This window comes from Euprymna scolopes, chromosome 37 (genome assembly GCF_053919585.1).
Source record: "Euprymna scolopes isolate OS-2025 chromosome 37, ASM5391958v1, whole genome shotgun sequence".
Taxonomy (NCBI): domain Eukaryota; kingdom Metazoa; phylum Mollusca; class Cephalopoda; order Sepiida; family Sepiolidae; genus Euprymna; species Euprymna scolopes.
The window spans coordinates 2,489,190-2,494,189 of NC_136518.1; the positions used below are offsets into that span (position 1 = coordinate 2,489,190).

General features: G+C 35.6%; 1 protein-coding gene across 1 annotated transcript in view; it reads left to right on the plus strand.

The window, feature by feature from the left end:
- The window catches only part of LOC145261033 (deacetylase EF_0837-like), a 480,643-nt gene that overhangs the window by 395,955 nt on the left and 79,688 nt on the right, over positions 1-5,000 (plus strand). The window lies entirely within an intron of this gene.

The following is a 5,000-nucleotide window of genomic DNA, read 5'->3' on the forward strand; positions in this document are numbered from 1 at the left end:
TCCAGGGAACACCACAGGCTGTTTTCAAGGAGAGATCTTTGATAACCTGTGTGAAAGCGCCTTGTGAACCAATAATAATAATAATAATGATAATAATAATAATAATAATAATAATAATAATAATAGTAATGCAAATCGAAGACTTTGCTGTCCCAGTTGACCACAGAAAGGAAAAAACGAAGCAAATACACAGAGCTAGCAAGAGAGCTGAAAGAGATATAGAAGATGAAAAAACTCAAGATAGTACCTATAATAGTAGGAGCACTAGGAACAATTCTAAATAATTTTGAGAAGAGAAGAGAATGGGAGAAATTGGAATCAGGGGAATGACTGGAAAGATACAACAAATAACAAAAATGAAAACAGCTGAAATATTAAGGAAAACTCTTGAATGCGGAGATTAATACACGAGCCACATGTGCGAGCCAGACGAGTTACTGCAGAGACAAAACACGAAACGTTGCATGGAACCAAGAAAATTTAAGCTGCACATCTATAAGTTCTCCATCCCCATTCCCATTACCCAATCACCGCCCCCCCCCAAAAGAATGATGCCAAATAGTGAAGAAGGCTCAAGGAGGATGGAAAAACTGAGGACAGAGCGCTGACCAGACCTCTGCTGGATAAAGGCCTGGAGAACTGGTTCCTTGGGGAGGCTTATTGCTATTCAAACTCCAGTGGAGACCAATGACCGCTGCCAACGATAAATCAATGGTAAGCAGCTGTTGCGATAATGAAAATTCATTTGCAAATGATATCGAAAGTGGCGGAGCATACTAGAAATCTAGGGAGACTTGTTGTCACTCAGCTTCCAGGGAACACCACAGGTTGTTCTCAAGAAGACATCCTTTATGACCCATGTGAAAGCTCCTTGTGAGCCAATAATAATAATAATAATAATAATAATAATAATAATAATAAAATTTACAGAAATGAAACAGAGGATTGGAAAAGATTACTTGAGAAGAACAAGAAAACTCTTAGAAACAAAATTATAGACAGTAAATCTAATTAAAGGAATAAACACCTGGGCAGTATCGCTGATAAAGTATTGTGGGCCATTCATAGGTTGGACTAAAGAGGAACTTAGGCATCTTGATAAGAGGACTAGGAAACTAATGACGATGGATAATGCATTACATCCAAAAGCCGATACCGATCAACTCTATGTGAAAAGGAACGCAGGGGGAAAAGGACTAATAAATATAGAAGACTGCATAGGAAGCACAAAAAACACTTGGAAAAAGACATGAGCCAAAACACAGAAAGACTGATCGCTGCAGCTAGAGACACCATCAGGAAAAACAATACAAGATATGATGAAACCATAAACAAAATGACAAGAAAAGAAAAATGGGAAGAGAAAGCACTACATGGACGATTCATGAGAATGACAAAAGAAGAGAATCACGTAAAACCGGGGACGTGGCTAAGGAAAGGACACATGAACAGAGAAACAAAATCTCTACTTGCAGCTGCACAAAACAACGCGATTAGAACAAACTACATCAAAGCTAAAATAGACAGAACACAATAAAATGGTAAATATAGACTTTGTGAACAAACAGATGAAACAATCTATCTATCTATCTATCTATTTATCTAAAAAGTGAACGTGTGTGTGTGTGTGTGTGTGTGTGTGTGTGTGTGTGTGTGTGTGTGTGTGTGTGTACATTTCCCTACGGAATAACTCTGTCAATTTTTAGTCTACAGACTTGAAATTTGATATACAGGGTACTGAGATTTGGAAAAAATCTATGTGATCTGTTCTCGGTCAGAAATTTGGCTGTTAAGGGGTCAAAGTTCAACGATTTGACCTTTGAGAACTCTACCAAACTCCTCCAACAATTTTGGGTCTAAATACTTGAAATTTTAAATAAAGGATCCTTGGACATGGATCTTACTTAATAACTCGATTTGATCCCAAAACAATAAATGGTAAGGTGTCATAATAGGGGTCAAAGTTAAAAAAAAAATTGACCGCTTTTTTCTTTTTGTTCAACATACACCTCCAAATATCCGGGCAACGCCGGGCTAAAATGCTAATATATCTATAAAAGTGAACGTGTCTCTGTGTGTGTGTACATTTTCCTACGCAATAACTCTGTCAATTTTTAGTCTACAGACTCGAAATTTGATATACAGTGTACTGAGATTTGGGAAAATCGATGTGATCTGTTTTCGGCCAGTAATTTGGCTGTTAAGGGATCCAAGTTCAACAGTTAAACATTTGAGAACTCTACCAAACTCCTCCAACAATTTTGGGTCTAAACACTTGAAATTTTAGATATAGGTTCCTTAGACATGGATCTAACTTAATAACTTGATTTGATCCCAAAACAATAAATGGTAAGGGGTCATAATAGGGGTCAAAGTTTAAAAAATTGACTTTTTTTTTTTTTGCTCAGCATATACCTCCAAACACCCGGGCAACGCCGGGCTGAAATGCTATATATATATATATATAAATATATATATATATATATATATATATATATATAAAAGTGAACATGTCTGCGCGTGTGTCTGTGTGTGTAAATTTTCCAACGCAATAACTCTGTCAATTTTTAGTCTACAGACTCGAAATTTGATATACAGGGTACTGAGATTTGGGAAAATCGATGTGATCAGCTATCGGCCAGAAATTCGGCTGTTAAGGTGTAAAAGTTCAACGATTTGACCTTTGAGAACTCTACCAAATTCCTCCGACAATTTTGCGTCTAAACTCTTGAAATTTTAGATATAGGTTGCTTGGACATGGAACTAACGTAATAACCTGATTTTCGTCCAAAACAATAAATGTTAAGGAGTCATAATAGGGGTCGAATTTAAAAAAATTGACCGCTTCTTTTTTTTTTTTTGCTCAACATATACCTCCAAACACCCGGGCAACGCCGGGCTGAAATGCTAGTACTTTATGAAATAGAAATGCAAACAGATAATCCCATCCAAGTCAGACGGACGTCATAATAATCAATAAGAAAAACAGAATCTGTCAAATTGTAGATTTTGTCATCCCAGCAAACCACAGGGTGAAGAGCAAAGAACCGAAGAACGAAACAAATATGTGGAACTTGCCAGAAAACTAAAAGGAATCAAGGAATATGGAACTTGAAGAGAATCGGCTTAATACTAGTAATACTAATAATTTTGGGAGCATTAGGAACATTTCCAATAAACTTGAAAAAAAAAAAAGAAAAAGACTAGGAAAAATCGGAATCATGGGAAAGGCAGTAATGCCGAAAACAGCTGAAATCTTAAAGAAAAGCTTCAAACGCGGAACTTAATCTACAAGAATGACAATCGCCAACCGAGCAAATAGAAAATGCAAGAGAAATAAGACAAAAATAAAATCAAGAAAACTGAAACTGCAAAGTTGTAGACTGACGATTACCACCCATTCCAATCTCCCTCTCCTTCCAATCTCCCTCTCCTTCCAATCTCCCTCTATTTCCAATCTCCCTCTCCTTCTAATCTCCCTCTCCTTCCAATCTCCCTCTATTTCCAATCTCCCTCTCCTTCCAATCTCCCTCTCCTTCCAATCTCCCTCTCCTTCCAATCTCCCTCTATTTCCAATCTCCCTCTCCTTCCTATCTCCCTCTCCTTCCAATCTCCCTCTCCTTCCAATCTCCCTCTATTTCCAATCTCCCATCCCCTCTCATATCCCTCACCTTCTCATCTCTTCCCATCTCCCTTATTTTCACGCTGCTCATAATCCACTCCTCGCTCTCATCCCCCCAAAGAAATCTCGAAAGGTCAAGGAGGATGGAAAGACCAAGGCATGAAAGCACTTACCAGACATCCACTGGATTAGTACGGAGTGGACTGGGACGTTGGGAGGCTGTTTGGCTCCCAAATTCCAATGAAGTCCAATGGTCATTGTCAGTGAGAAATAAATGGAAAGTGACAGTTGCGATAACGCAAATTTATTTGAAAAAGTTATCAAAAAGAGGTGAGGATTACTGAAAATCTGGGAAAACTTGTTCTCACTCAGACTACAGGGAACACCACCGATTGTTGTCAATGAGTAATCTCTTATGATGACCTTTGTGAGAATTTCTAGTGAGTGATTATTAATATTGTTGAGTTTGGAGGTTGGAATTGCTCGTGATGTGTGTTTGGTTGGCGCAAACTATCAAATGAAATTTAGTTGGTTGATGAAGAAAAGAAGGCAAGGTTTTGATTGGTTCACATCGGCCGATACATCAGGCGAGAAAAATGGCGACCGATCATCAACTCTGGCTTCACTTTCATTTATCAGCTTTGATTGATGGTAAAAGTTGCCGAAGCATTTTATGAGGAATATCGGAAAGAAGAAGAAGAAGAAGAAGAAGAAGAAGAAGAAGAAGAAGAAGAAGAAGATGATGATGATGATGATGATGATGATGGTGATGATGATGATGATGATGATGATGAAAGAAACAGAGATGATAAAGAAGGAGATGGCGACGATGAAGAAATAAAGATGAAGATAAGTAAGAGGATGACGATGATGAAGAAGGTGAATAAAAAGGAGAAGATGATAATGAAGAGGGAGAAAGTGGACAAGAAGGAAAAAAGGGATAAAAAGATTTTTTTTTTAAAAAAAAAGAAGAAAACGAAGAAGAAGAAAATAAAGAAGAGGAAAAGATTTTGAAAAAATCGTGAAAAAAATACAATGAAAAAAACAATGAAGGAAAGAAGAGGATACGAGTGTGATGAAAAGAAGCAAATGATAAAATGATAATAATAATAATAAAAATAATAACAATAAATAATAATATTTAATAATAAAATAATAATAATAACAATAATAATAATAATAATAATAAAAATAATAATAATAAAATAATAACAATAAATAATGATAATAAAATTAATGAAAATAAAATTAAAAAATAATAATAACAACAAATAATAATAAATAAACAATAAAAACACTAATATTTTGGAATAATAATAAAAGATAATAATAATAATGATAATAAAAATAATAATAAATAAAAATAAAAAATAATAAA